General features: G+C 47.8%; 1 protein-coding gene across 2 annotated transcripts in view; it reads left to right on the top strand.

Annotated features, from left to right (window-relative positions):
- RNF43 (ring finger protein 43) overlaps positions 1-14,148 on the top strand; it is a 72,460-nt gene that overhangs the window by 37,271 nt on the left and 21,041 nt on the right. Inside the window, exon 1 of one of the 2 annotated variants that reach the window (XM_066364664.1) lies at positions 8,443-8,588. The exons of the other annotated variant lie outside the window; for it this stretch is intronic. The gene's annotated coding sequence lies outside the window, so the exon portion shown is untranslated. Of the gene's footprint in view, positions 1-8,442; positions 8,589-14,148 lie in introns of those variants that run through there. 2 annotated transcript variants of the gene reach the window in all.

The following is a 14,148-nucleotide window of genomic DNA, read 5'->3' as shown; positions in this document are numbered from 1 at the left end:
ACCCACTGCACCACCACCGGTCAGGCCAAATTTCAGTTCTTATTTCAAATTGCCTGTAGGATTTAAATGTTCATCTCTAATTCAGTATTCCTAAGACAATTAAAACTTCCTTGCTCAAAATTAACTTCTTTTTCCAATATTCCTTTTTTGGTTGATGCAACATTTTCTCCTGTCAGTTCTCCAGACTTAGAACTTTTCATTTCTTCATCCCTATAGTTCAGCTTGTCTGCAAGTACTCACAGCACTATCTTCGTGACTTCTGTGATTCCTGCCTTTGCCTCGGAACCGTTACACCAGGTCTGGGCTCTCACCCAGTGCTAGGTCATTGGGATGGCTCTCTACCTGGTTTTCCTACCGCCAGCTTTCTCTGCATTCCTCTGTAGTTTCTACTCTGATAGCAAATTGTTCTGCTTAAAATACTGTTTTGATCTTGAGATCCCCTTGCTTAAAAATTCAGGATGAGTCCTTTTCTATTTCAAATATGCCAACAGGGTCTACTTTTATCATGACATTCAGTGGCCTCCAGAATTTGACCCTACCTCTGCTACCCAAACTATCTCTGCAGATCTATTTTTCTTTCATTCAGGTCTTTCTATACTTTCTGGACTTGAGAGAAACGGATCAGGAACCCTACTTCTCTCACTTGGCCCCTTGTTTCTTTGTCAAGGCTGTAGCTGGGGAGTTCCCCAAATTCATTTGGCAGATGCCCCTGGGCCACATCCTGCTTATTTTACTGATGGAGTTACTTTTCTCCTATTTGAATTCTGTCTTCCTGAAGGGCTCGCTGAAGATCCGTCTCCTCCACAAAGCCGCAGGACCTCTTGGCCGTACCACACAATGTGACACTTGATAATTCATCATCTGTGCCACCGTTTAGTTTGCGTATATGTGTATGGTCACTCTCAGTAAGATTGTAACTCCTGGGAAGGATCTAGCCCAGTTTCGGGAAGAGGATAGGTGTTCATTAAACACTTGCCAGCTCAGAGGCCGTATTTCAGGCCCATTCTGATGTGCCCACGGGCAACCTCCGAGCGTGCCAGCCAGCATCCTACTCAACAGAATGCTCACTCAACAGGAACATGAAGTTGACTGCATCTTGACAAGCAACGTTTGGGAGCCATTGATCTTCCCTGTTACAAAGGGTTTGGGCGGCAATTGCAGTAGCTGCTGGCTTAGGGGAAAGCTGACCTGATAACGTCCAAGCTGACAATAAGTGTAGCCACAGACAGCAGCTCCGCTAGTCAGGTGTTTGGCAAGGAAGGGAGTTCAGCCTCTGAAGCATTTCAGGTAGGTGTGGGATGAGCAGTTAGATATGCTGTTACATTCTGAGGTAAGCCTCCCTAAAGGCAAAAGCACGGCCTGATGACTGGGCGATTACTCCTGCACCGTAAGTGCTCGCGATAGGCATCTCTGCATGGAAGAATCCACCCGAACAAACACTAGGAAGAAGCAAAAGAACGTGCCCAGGACCTAGGCATAGTCACTGTGTCAACAGCAGTATCAGATAAGGTGTTTCTCTAATGGAGGGGAGTAGTGGTGAGGGTAAGAGTGGGTGCACCTATGGGTGGTGATTCAGAAACTTGGTGCCACATTATATGGCACCGTGAAACCACCTTGTGTTCCAGCCACCCCATGGTGGCTGATGTCATCCAATTGCCCACTTGCTAACTGGGCCAAGAGGAAGTGCATTGGCTGAAAGCCAAAGTGTGGCATAGTTAAACCTCCTAGCTGAGGCACACTCCAGACCTATGCAACCTAATGGCTTTTTGGAACTCCTTTTTAATACCAGTGAAGCCATTGTTGTCATCAGCCTAACAGTGGTTGATTTTTATAGGTGTCATGCATTGTTGCTTGCCTATCCCTAAGACAAATGTGCTCCCATCTAAATGTATTCAAACGAGCTCCCGTGGCTTATGCAAGTTGCCAAATCATGATGTGCCAGGCAGGAACAGGGGTCCGGGATTCCTGTTGGCTGAGCTAGCACTGAGCTTAGCCCTAGCCTGACTCAGCAGCTCTGCTAGAGTTGTTTGAAAGGCTGACATCCCGCCAGACATTGTTTCTGAAGAGTTCCCAGTGTGAAGGATGAATCACAAATGAACGGACTCTCGGGAGACCTAAAGAGTATGTGAGGGCGTCGCGCCCTGTGGGCTAGAATGAGAGCCTTGCCCTCAGCTGAGTCGATAAGACTACAAAGCCCAGGGTGGAAAGTGCCATACAATAAACACAAACGCACTGATTGGGAGATTTCAAATGAAGAGTTTCTTCACGACAGAGGTCATGAAGGACAAGTAGGATTTTAAGGAGTGACAGCCTAAGTAAGTGTAATCGGCATCCCAGGTGAAATGACAGGTAGTGAGTGACATCCTTTGGTGTGGCCAAGTAGTATAGGACAAGTAGGAGGGAAGTAGAGGTAAAGCTGAAAAGGTAGAGGGAGAGAGGAGGAATGAATACTTTTTTTTTTAATCTTTTTTTTAATTTATTCTTTAGATTTTATTTATTCAGTTTTAGAGAGAGAGAATAGAAAGAGAGAGAGAGGAGAGGGGGAGGAGCAGGAAGCATCAACTCCCATATGTGCCTTGACCAGGCAAGCCCAGGGTTTTGAACCAGCGACCTCAGCATTCCAGGTCGGCACTTTAGCCACTGCGCCACCACAGGTCAGGCGAATGAATACTTTTTGAGTGCCTACTATGTGCAGGAACTGCAGGCACTTTAAATATATGTTATTTCACTTGCTCTCTATAGCAATCTGCTTGGGTGGGTGGTAGTGTCTACATTTTTTTGTTGTTTGTTTGTTTGTTTTACCAATAAGGAAACCAAGACTTAAGAGGTTGGACCACCCACTCAAAACCACACACATCTTGTAAGTGATAGAGTCAAAATGTGAAACCAAGTTGTCCAATTCCAGAGCCAGCGCAGAACCTTGATTTCATAGACTGAGGATGAAGCTGGGTTTACAGAAGGCAGTGGAGAGTTTTCACGGTATTTGAACAGGACAATGACAGGACCAGTGCTAGGTTTAGGAAGGATGTTCTTGCAGAGACCTATAAGGAACTGTAGAGTGGCGAGAGCCTGCAGAACAGTTACAAAAGTCTACTGTACTGATTCAGACTCCAGAGACCCCGAGAAGGTAGATTTCCAAGGGCAGATTCAAGTAATTGGTTCTAGAGAGGAGGAATCATAATGACGCTGAGGTGCCCAGCCTGGGTCCCTAGGAAAATGATGGTGCCATTAACAAAAGTAGGTAAGAGGGGTTACTGGTTTAGGGTGGAGTGCAGGGAAGAGATGATATATGTGGGTTTGGTATGTCTGAGTTTGGGTTACCAGTAAGAACAAAACAATAATGTCTGCAGGCCTTTTGAAGTGCAGAAAATTAGACTTTGGACAAATTTGAAAATGATCATTGAAGACTGTAGTGAATAAGAACCTCAGAGAGAGGTATTAATATCAGAGAACATATCTTTGTATTTAAGTGAGAGGAAGAAGAATAGGAGAGAAAGATGAGGGACAGAGAAGTAGAAGAACAAGAATAGTGTTATGTCACAAAGACACAGTGAGGAGAGTTTCAGGAAGGGGTGTGCGACAGATGAGAAGAAACTTCGGGATATGGACCTTGCTTTAGCATCCGTCCCTTAGGAAACAGCCGGCACCATTAGGTTCAGGTACGTCTTTTTTTCCTTTCTGCTTTCCTCTCTTACGGAGGAAATTAGGCAATCAAGAGTCTATTTTCACCTGACCAGGTGGTGGCGCAGTGGATAGAGTGTCGGACTGGGATGCGGATGACCCAGGTTCGAGACCCCAAGGTCGCCAGCTTGAGTGCGGGCTCATCTGGCTTGAGCAAAGAGCTCACCAGCTTGGACCCAAGGTCGCTGGCTCCAGCAGCGGGTTACTTGGTCTGCTGAAGGCCCGCGGTCAAGGCACATGTGAGAAAGCAATCAATGAACAACTAAGAAGTCGCAAAGCGCAAAGAGAAACTGATGATTGATGCTTCTCATCTCCGTTCCTGTCTGTCCATCCCTGTCTATCTCTGCCTCTGTAAAAAAAAAAAAAAGAGTCTATTTTCCTATTCCAGTTGTGTGTGGTGGTCACATTTTTAATTTAAGCGAGTACAGGCTCTTAGTTTTACTGCAAGCAAAATAAAGTAAAACTTCCAAGTCTTGCTCTAAATGATTGGCGTTTCAGTCCCCAGGAAGGCTCTTATAATTTTGGTGCCTCTGTTCTTTCACTCCGTGACTCTTCCTGTGGTCCGCCAAGTCTCATTTCATTGCATTTACTACGTGAAACCCATGCCCAGAATTCACGATTCCTGGTTGCAAGCCCAACACGCATTGCGTTGCCTCCTTCACTTAATTTGTGAAATGGGTGGTACTAGTAAAGGGAAAATAAAATAGCTAATGAAGGATTATAAAGCACTTTGCTAATATAAAATACAACATCAAAGCTGAGTAATAGTCTTAATTCAGGGTAAAGGGTCCCGTTAACAGGAAAACTAGAAGGGACAAAGGGTAGTGTTGCTCTGTACCTTGATAATGGTGTGCAAATCAGAAGAGCTGCTATTGATCCTCACTGCCCTGTGAACTCTCAACCCAGGCGCCTGGCTCCCCTCCCTGCTCTGCGAGTACTTCCCTTCCCCACCGAGTCTGGTGACTGCACCTCCTCAGTCTCCTGAACAGAGGGACGCGGACAGGAACTTCTGTGTCACAGAGCCAACTCGATAACTGAGATTTCTCCTCTGTTTATCAGCACTTTGATTATCTTTTCGTATCTCTTACCATCTGCACTTAGCAAGAAAAATAAAGAAGTTTGAGCAATTAGGAGGTAACAAAGAGCTCCTAGCTCATGAAGAGCAAGTCAGAGGGTGTTTGGAATATGTGAGCACAGAACCACACTGGGGTAAGCGGCAGCGAGCACCCTCAGGGCCAGAGGTGGCGGGAGCCGGCAAACGGACAGCAAGGGAAGCCGGAGATCTCAAACAGCTTCTCAGCTGAAGTCTTTAAAATCTGGACTTCAGACACATCCGCTTTCCAGGGTATCCAGGATGGAGAAGAGAGATATAATTCATCTCTCATTCTACGGGAGGGAGGGAGGGAGGGAGGGAGGGAGGGAGGGAGGCAGGGAGGGAGGGAGGGAGGGAGGGAGGGAGGGAGGGAGGGAGGGAGGGAGACTATTGGGAGTAAATCCAGTCTCGGTTTTTCTAGACCAGTGGTAGTCAACCTGGTCCCTACTGCCCACTAGTGGGCGTTCCAGCTTTCATGGTGGGCGGTAGCAGAGCAACCAAAGTATAAATAAAAAGATAGATTTAACTATAATAAGTTGTTTTATAAAGATTTATTCTGCCAAACTTAGTGAAAATCCAACATAAAGTACTTGGTAATTATTATTATATGCTTTGACTTGCTGTAACTCTGCTTTATAAATTTGATAAAGTAAAGTTACTTCACTACTTTATAAATCACCATTACTGTGGAACGGGTGGGCGGTTAGAAAATTTTACTACTAACAGAGATACAAAAGTAGGTGGTAGGTATAAAAAGGTTGGCTACCCCTGTTCTAGACCTTTTCCATGCAGATCACTGGTCAGTTCCTCAAAGATTCTTGGGAGGGACTGAAAGTCATCCACCTAGAAGGTTCAGCTAACACCACAGCCTAGGAGGCAAGAGTATGAGTCAGTGCTATAGGGATAAAAAATAATTAAAACCAGTTTTAATAGTTTCTATAATAAATGGCTCCTGCCCTGAAGGAGCTTCCCATCAAATCTGGGAGATAGAACAACAGGCCCCAAATGGCCAGAGAGTACTTCTAAAGCAATATGGGAAGCAGGAGCGAGTTCACCATTCATTCCACGTCCTCCCAATGCACGAATGTGTGCTCTCTGAATTTGTGTTCCATGAGCTGTTTGACAGATGGCCTTGAGACCATGTGTGTGAGCACATGAATACATAGGTGGCTATAGGTCTACAGTCAGATTCTAGTCTCCTGAGAGCAGGGGCCACTTCTATTTTTTGGTGAAGAGATGCTTTCTTCTCCATTCGGGATTAAGTTCTATTTAGCACATCCCTGCAAGGGAGGACAAAAGAGTAACCAGTAGGGAGTGTTGGTCAAATAAGTTTGTGAATATGACGTATATGTTTACTCGCTTATAGTTTGCATTGGGTGTGGGAGACAGGCTGTAAACTGGCAAAGTCCTTATAGCCTAAGGCTTAGTTTTAAGACTAAGCCTTACCCACCTTTTTAATACTAAGATCTTTCCAACACTCTTCTAATGCTAAGATCTTCTCAAAACTAAGCTTTTCCCCCCACCCTTGCATGATGTGTGGTGGTGCACTCTTATGAGGAATCCCATTTATGTCTCAGATAAGTGACTTTGTATCAGAGACTTCCTTATTTGTATATTGGCTTAAAGGCTTCAATTTTCTACACTATAAAATAAAGCAGACAGGGGGCTCTCTAGCGGGGTTCCTGCCATCTGCATTGCAGAGGAGAGGCAGCCAAGATAGCGGAATGCTGAAGGAGAAGCCAGTTTGTGCAGTTTGTGCAAAGAGAAGGAGATATGGAACAGAGGTGAATAAGGCTGGTAGGGCCATTGACTGTAGGAAAACTCGGATGAGTCAGTGGCTTTGGGAGCCCTGAATGGAAAGGGAAGTGTTTTCCCACTATGTGTATTTACTCACTTGCCAGGTGCGAACTAGGATTAAAGGTAATGAATGGCCCACTAGTTCTTGGCTCCGTTGTTTCATTACCGACTGTCCGAATCAAATGCGAACCTGCGTTGGCCAGGCGGCTGTGATGGTGGCCGCGGCTACTGGCTTTATGGGGAGGCTGTTCTGAAAGAAGTGAGTTGTGTTCAGGGATACAGGGGAGATTTAAGCATGATAGGAACAGGGAGGAAGAGATCTCTCCCTTTCCTAAGAGGTCAGCAACGTATAGGGAGTATACAGAAGCTTTCTGAAGAGAAAGCAGAAATCCGAAAAAAATCATGTCCTGATCAGATGACAATGCAACCACCACAGTTATTTGATCTCACATCTGTTTATTGAAACAGATAATTCAACCTGCACACACCCCCATCTACCATGTGCCTGGCATTATGCTAAGGGATGAATAAGACCTAGTCCCTGACTTGAAGGGGCCCGGGATCCGCTTCACAAGAGGGTGGAAAGGACTCGTGTTCTGTTAAACATCTAAGAACCAGCATTCTGCTAAAGGAAGGGGGGTCAGAGGCTGGGACACATGGAACACTGCTGGATACAACCAACCGTAAGAGGTAAAGTGTCATTTAGTAATTTTGAATCTATCACTCTAGGGGACTGTATGGGAGAATGTGTGTTTAGTTCTGAGGACTGAAGACTGGTCAGAGGGCCTAGTTTGGGTGGACGGGGAGGTCGAGGTCAAACAGAAGTGGGAGCTGTAGGACTCAGATCTTGGAGTCCCTGGCTCACAGGGAAAGGGAGGTGCCACTTAAATGTTCTCTGTAGAGACAAGGAGATAGGGAAGGTCCATGGGAAGAGAAAGTAAAAGGAATTTAGCAGAGAACTACTTTTCCATCGCATACACTTTCTGTGAAAGATTTAAGAGCAAAGACAGAGGAGTTTCTTTGTCGCTGTTTCCTTCTCCTTAGTGCCTAGACCTCTGCCGTAAGAGGCCACTTACATCTCTCTTTCTTTAGCTCCTAGGAGCTCAAGAGATGCCGCTCTTAGGAATTACTAAAACATTCAGAGCGTGGAAATGTCAGCTGGCACCCACGCCAAGATATCCAGGCACCATCCGTAGAAACCCAGTGAAATGCTGAGTCCAACATGGCAGGCCCTCCCAACCCCATCTCTTTTCCTTTTATCCCTTGCCTGGAAGGCTACACCGTGGGTGGGAATAAAAATCTACTCTCCTGTTGCATCCAGGCAGCTGCCAGGAGTCTGTTTGCCTTGTTCTTTTCTGGCAAATCATTAAACATTCCCCCCAAAGCAGGCCTCTTCCCCAGGGCCACCCCGTGGACAGGGCTTCAGAGTTGTGGTCAAAGGGCTGTCAGCAGTCGGGCTGAAGGCCCTGGGCTTCCTCCAACACAAGCCTCTCCTGCCTGCTGCCTCTTCGGAACAGAAGCCGCCTTGGCCCCATCTCAACCCCTGCTGGCTTCTGAGGAGGGACTCTGGGCATCTGTGCTGGCTGGTGGCTTGAATAATTTCGTCCTTCTCTTCCTGATGTAATTCTAAGTGCGGCGACCACTCTATCCCCTCTATTGTTTCTTTACTGAAGCACAGGCCCGTGTTCAATCAGTTTTCCGCTATGCAATGGAAATGCAGTATTAGTATTGTGTGTGACCGCCCAGGGGCTGGGGACGGGATTGGCCCCGCACACTCCACAGCTCCGCCCCCTCTCCACAGCTCCGCCCCCTCTCCGCTCACAGTGTGCACTGGGGTGCTGGGAGGACAGTGCAGCCAGCCTGTTGGGACACGCTGTCTGCCCTCAAAGGGCTTGGAAGCCCGTGGTGGGAGACAGTCGTCAATGTGGAGCAGAGTTTGCAGGGCAACTTGGACTCCCTGCAGCCTCTGAGCAGGAGACTAGGCCTGAGGGCCGTGGACTGCGTGTGAACTAACCGGGTGAGTTTAGCCAGTTCAGACCCTTGCACTGAAATCACCCAGCTTAGTGATGCTTGACAGCTCTGCTGAGAGTCCTGACGGGCCTCTGGCATATTTAAAGACATAATCTGATCGCCTTGAGTTTCATTTCTTTGGTCTTTTTTCACAAGGACTGTCTGGACTTTGTCTTTGGCTATTTTAGCATTAAAATCTTAACCTAAATAATGACTTAAAAACAGACTGACCAGGCAGTTGTGCAGTGGTGACCTGGGACACTGAGGACCCAGGTTCGAAACCCCAAGGTTGCCAGCTTGAGCATGGGCTCATCCGGCTTGAGCGTGGGGTCACCGGCTTGATTGTGGGATCATGGACATGACCCCACGGTCGCTGGCTTGAGCGAGGGGTCACTGGCTCAGCTGGAGCCCCCTGGTCAAGGCACGTGTAAGAAAGAAATCAATGAATAACTAAAGTGATACAACTACAAGTTGATGCTTCTCATCTCTCTCCCTTCCTGTCTGTCTGTCCTTGTCTCTCTCACAAAAATAAATAAATAAATACTTAAAAACAAACACTACCTGGACCCAGCAGGTTTCTAAATTCCTGCTATCTCTGGCATGAGTTTGACTGGAACAAGAATAGGAAGAAAAAAAATAAAAGAATAGCAAAATCATAAAGCACGCTGTGTCAGGGCTGTTTGCAAATAGCACATGGGGTTCAGTGCGAGAGCTCAGTTAACTGCCTCACTGTGGTGAAGAGTGTAGCCATACCGGGGAGATCCCGGGACAAAGCCCTTTTAGACCCTCATTCTGGAAATGTGAGGATAGGTATTACCCCCAGCAATACTGTCCCCTGTGTCAAGACCTTAGCCTTCTGTAGAGGACCACTTTGAACAAGACAGCTAAATGGGGTCCCTCAAATGGTACTTTCTATAAGGTGAAGGTCAGTGAAGGTGGCAAGATCTCCCTGGGACAGTGGCTACTAGCTGAGTGGCAGAGCTCAGATGACATTTCAGGCCCTCCTGGGAGGAGTCTTGGTGGTTGGAGCCCTGAGTTCCTCACCTGGTGGAGGGAGGGAGTCCACACTGTATAACTGGGGTATTTTCTCGGGTCTTGACCTTCCTGGGCTTTGAAATCTTGAGATCTTATTTCACAGCCTTCCTTCCAAAGAGCGCTGGTGTGACTAAAATTATTGGGTGGACTTCCCTCTCTTTTGCTCCTAACTCATGAGTATCTTCCTGGTGCCCCTATAGCTAGAGGTCTTCCTGGCCTGAGTCAAGGCCTGTTTCTACGTGGGAATAGAATGGACAAAAGCTCTCCCTCTTGGGTCGTTGAGGTTTTCCTCCTGTCTGTGACTGCCAAGTCAGCTTCCCTGATGCAGTATATTTCAAAAGCAACTCAGAGTTCGCTCTTTCTTCTTTCTCTTTCCTACTTATTAATCTGGTTATGACCCTGTAAACCACACAAAGATGCCAGGCAGAGTGTGGAGTCAGAAAAACCTCACCATGGGGCCCACTGGAGAGTAAAGAGGTCCGGTTACTTCATGGAGCTTGAACCCAATCGAGACCGGATAGGTGAATTCTCACTGAGGCATGCCGTCTGGAGTGGGGGGTGAGTCGTGAGGGATGCGGTGATCCGGCCGGAGGGCCGCTACCTGGGTCTGAGCGCCTGTGACCGCTCATTTCAGGGCACACCGTGTCACCCTCAGCGCGCAGGGACTGTGCGCTGGGAGGGCCTCTCAAGAGCAGCGCTGGGTCTGGCCGCCTGGTTGGGCTGGGAGGAGCATGAACTAAGCCCCGGGGGAGAGGAGGGACTCTGAGGTGGCTGGGCAGCAAGAGCCCGGGCCTGGCAGGAGAAGGAGCTGAGACCTTGCTCCTGTCTTGTTGCTAAGAATCATCCAAGTTTGAAAGTTCTAGACATGGAGGTCCTGACGCCGTTGATGTGCATTATAATAGTCGGCTCATGTTTGTCGCGCCACGCGGAATACTTCCCGACGTGCATACCTTGGAGTAGACAGGGTACTGGGGTGGCATTTAGGGGACCTCAACCTCCTTGAACTAGTTGTAGGACCACAAGCAGTCTGTAACCTACCCACAGTCCTCACCTTTAGAAACCAAGTTTGAATGTCCCTTACGGGTATGAACAGGCCTCAGCTCTCAGCACTTCACAGCTCCTTTGTATACACTGCGTGGCCACTGGATTTAAACTGAGCTGTACTTATTCTTCTACCAGATACTACAAGTCTGCAATATGCCAAGCCCCCGGCTGGGCCTTGGATGAGCTCAGTTTGTCCCTTCAGATTTTGTCACCCTGCTTCCTGTTAGATGGTGGCACATTCCGGTTCTCTCGCCAGCCCTCTTGCTCACCAGCGCCGCTCCTGCCAGGACAGTTTTGGGACCAAGTAAGAAATACTGCAGGCTTTCATCCATCCTGTCTCTGCTGGACCCTTCCCATCAGGTGGCTCAAGGTCTGCTTCTCTCATCCCACCAACATTATTTTCTTTTGTACTTATTTTTATTTTTTATTTATTTATTTTCTTATTCATTTTAGAGAGGAGAGAGAGAGAGAGAGAGAGAGAGAGAGAGACAGAGAGAGAGGAGAGAGAGACGGGGGGAGGAGCTGGAAGCATCAACTCCCATATGTGCCTTGACCAGGCAAGCCCAGGGTTTCGAACCGGCGACCTCAGCATTTCCAGGTCGACGCTTTATCCACTGCGCCACCACAGGTCAGGCCTTTTCTTTTGTACTTAAAAAAAAAATCACACAATTAAGCTGGAATACATTTTCCTGGTAAAAAGAAAAACATTTTAGCAAAATAGACAAAGGAAAACTCTCTTGCCAATTCCGTGTCCTCCTAACTTGATTCTTTAGAGAACTCAGCTAACCCAAAGAGGTAGCCACAGGCTACTGTAAGGATAAGAATGAGGTCTAGAGGTTTCCAAATCCAAACCTAAGCAATCACCATTAGGATTAACCTGTAGATTAGCATTGGCCTCTTTAAATAAAGGCAAGGTGGCCAAAGTGGGCCTGCTCTGGAGCTGGGAGCCGGAAGCAGCAACTCCAGGCCCATCTGGGGTTTCCCAGCCCCCTAGCTACAGGAGCTTGACTTTATGGTGCTGGTGAGCCCTGCTGCCTGTGATAGATGGCAGGTAGTTCTAAGTTCAGGTAAGGGAGGCTGCACACGAGAGGACGATTATAAAATCTGAAAAGAGGAAACGGGGAGAAGGGTGCCTTTGATGCCCGGCCAATGTTCCTGATTACAAAGGCAAAATTGTAGCAGGCAGTAAAGTTACCTGTCCGAGACCTGGGTGAACGTCTGGACGTGGAATCGGAGAAGTCAGAGATCATTACGCAGCGGTGCGGGCAGGAGGGCGGCTGGGAAACAAGAGACAGTAAAGAACTGCTTGTAAAAGCACACACCCCACGAGAAGGAGATGCCAGGGGTAAAGGAAGACCAGCAGTAAGTTCGGGGCCCACCTGAGCCCTGGAATGCCCTTTGTGAGGAGGTAATGAGATCACATGGCCACTTTCATGGGAAGGAGTCGGGCTGGGAACTGGAAGAGCTTGTTCAGTGGGATTTGCAGGGCCGAGTACAGAAGGGAAGTGACCGTGGATAATGAGCTGTCCCAGACTGCGCCTCGTGGAACGCTGGCATTCAGAGGCGCTGTCGAGATTGCCCAAGGGAGGAGCAGTCAGAAAGAGCTTTGTCCCTTCCAGGAATAAGGAGGCACTTTATTATTACCAATGCAACGATAAAAACGGCTACCATCCGGTGAGCACAGGCTGTGTCAGGCTCTGGGCTGGGCACTTCCATCCGGTATCTCCAGTCTTCATGCTGATCAGGAGGCGTTTATTACTCCCTTCTGAAATGAAGACGAGGCTCAGGAAGGCTAAGTCGCCTGGCCAAGGTCACACAGGTAAATGATGGAGTCAGAATTTTGAACCTTAGGTCTGTTCTTGGAGGGGGGGGGGGCGGGGGGATCAGAACAAATAAGTTTGAAGAGGAAGACACAGACATAGAGAACAGACTCAAGAACATGAAATACAACACACAGCACTAAAGGACAGTATGCGCGTCTCTACGGAAGTGTATAAACCCTGTGTGTACAAAGCTGAGTTCTCAGCGTGGCCGGACCCTGAGAGCAAGCCTCCTAACTTGCCCTTGAGGCAGCATCTGCAGCAGGGGCTTTCCATCGAGTCCTCAAGTCCACAAGTTTCCAGGAACCCTCCCCAGCCCTCCCCTGCGAGCCCATTGCTCTCGGCTCCCACCTGGTGTCACTAGCAGGATAGGTGGCCCAATGTATGGAATTACGTTTGCATCTTCATTATTAGGAGACCATGCATCTAAAGGAAGCAGATGCATTTGGACCTGTTTTCTTATAAGCTCTCTTCCCAGCTGAAACTTCCCTGCAGGAGGGGGCAGAGACCACCTCTGTGTCCCACGACCATTGAAGATAGCACGGCCTTGCTAGTAACGCAGAGTGTCCTGGTTGAATTACCTCTTTTTTTTTGGTCTTTAATCTGAAAATACTTGAAGAACTCTCATTGTAAAAGACTCAAATCATACAAAAGTGTAGTGAGTACGGTTTTTATGCCACAAGTACAAGAAATATGGTATTTTCTTTTTATCAAATTAAAACTGACTTCAAGGCCCTCTTCCACTAACCGGGTGGAAATTTTTGTCTTTGTGACTGCTTTCCCTCATAAAGTAGCCAAAACCAAAATATCTAAGGGACCCCTCTGTTACTTGTCCATGCTGGTCACCACAAATATGCCCAATGTCCCAGCACAAGTATCCCTTGAAGTCCATGTAAGCCTATCTTTTTTGCCAGGGTCTAGCCTCCCAGGGCCCGCCTCTTCTGGAGCATGGACTATGCATCCTCAGGGCCCTGCCCCATCCCTCAGGATTCCAGGGACTCTCATCCCCCCCCCCACACACACACACACACACCACACACTCCTTTCTGCCTTGGGGACATTCAGTGTCCTCCAGGAGTTCCGTCCTTCACAAAAGCCAGGAAGATAGATCTGTAGCAAATGCACCTGAGGTAATGAAAGGGCAAGGGAGCTGGCGTTTCAGAACGGGAGGAGGGAACAGAACAAAATATAATATAAATAGCTCTCACTCTTTTTTTTTTTTTTTTTTACAGGGACAGAGAGAGAGTCAGAGGGATAGATAGGGACAGACAGACAGGAACAGAGAGAGATGAAAAGCATCAATCATCAGTTTTTCGTTGCCACACCTTAGTTGTTCATTGATTGCTTTCTCATATGTGCCTAGACCACGGGCCTTCAGCAGACTGAGTGACCCCTTGCTCTAGCCAGCGACCTTGAGTCCAAGCTGGTGAGCTTTGCTTAAACCAGATGAGCCAGCACTCAAGCTAGCAACCTCGGGGTCTCGAACCTGGGTCCTCCACATCCCAGTCCAACGTTCTATCCACTGCGCCACCGCCTGGTCAGGCTGCTCTCATTCTTTTTTATTCTTCCACAACAGCAAAAGATAAAACTCTACGATTGAAGTATGCAATGCCAGCCCCCAAAGACTGCCATCCCCATCTCCTCTCTGATTCCCTCCCAAAGCCTGCA

The sequence above is a fragment of the Saccopteryx leptura genome, chromosome 2 (genome assembly GCF_036850995.1).
Source record: "Saccopteryx leptura isolate mSacLep1 chromosome 2, mSacLep1_pri_phased_curated, whole genome shotgun sequence".
NCBI lineage: Eukaryota > Metazoa > Chordata > Mammalia > Chiroptera > Emballonuridae > Saccopteryx > Saccopteryx leptura.
This window is presented reverse-complemented; position numbering and strand designations above follow the sequence as displayed.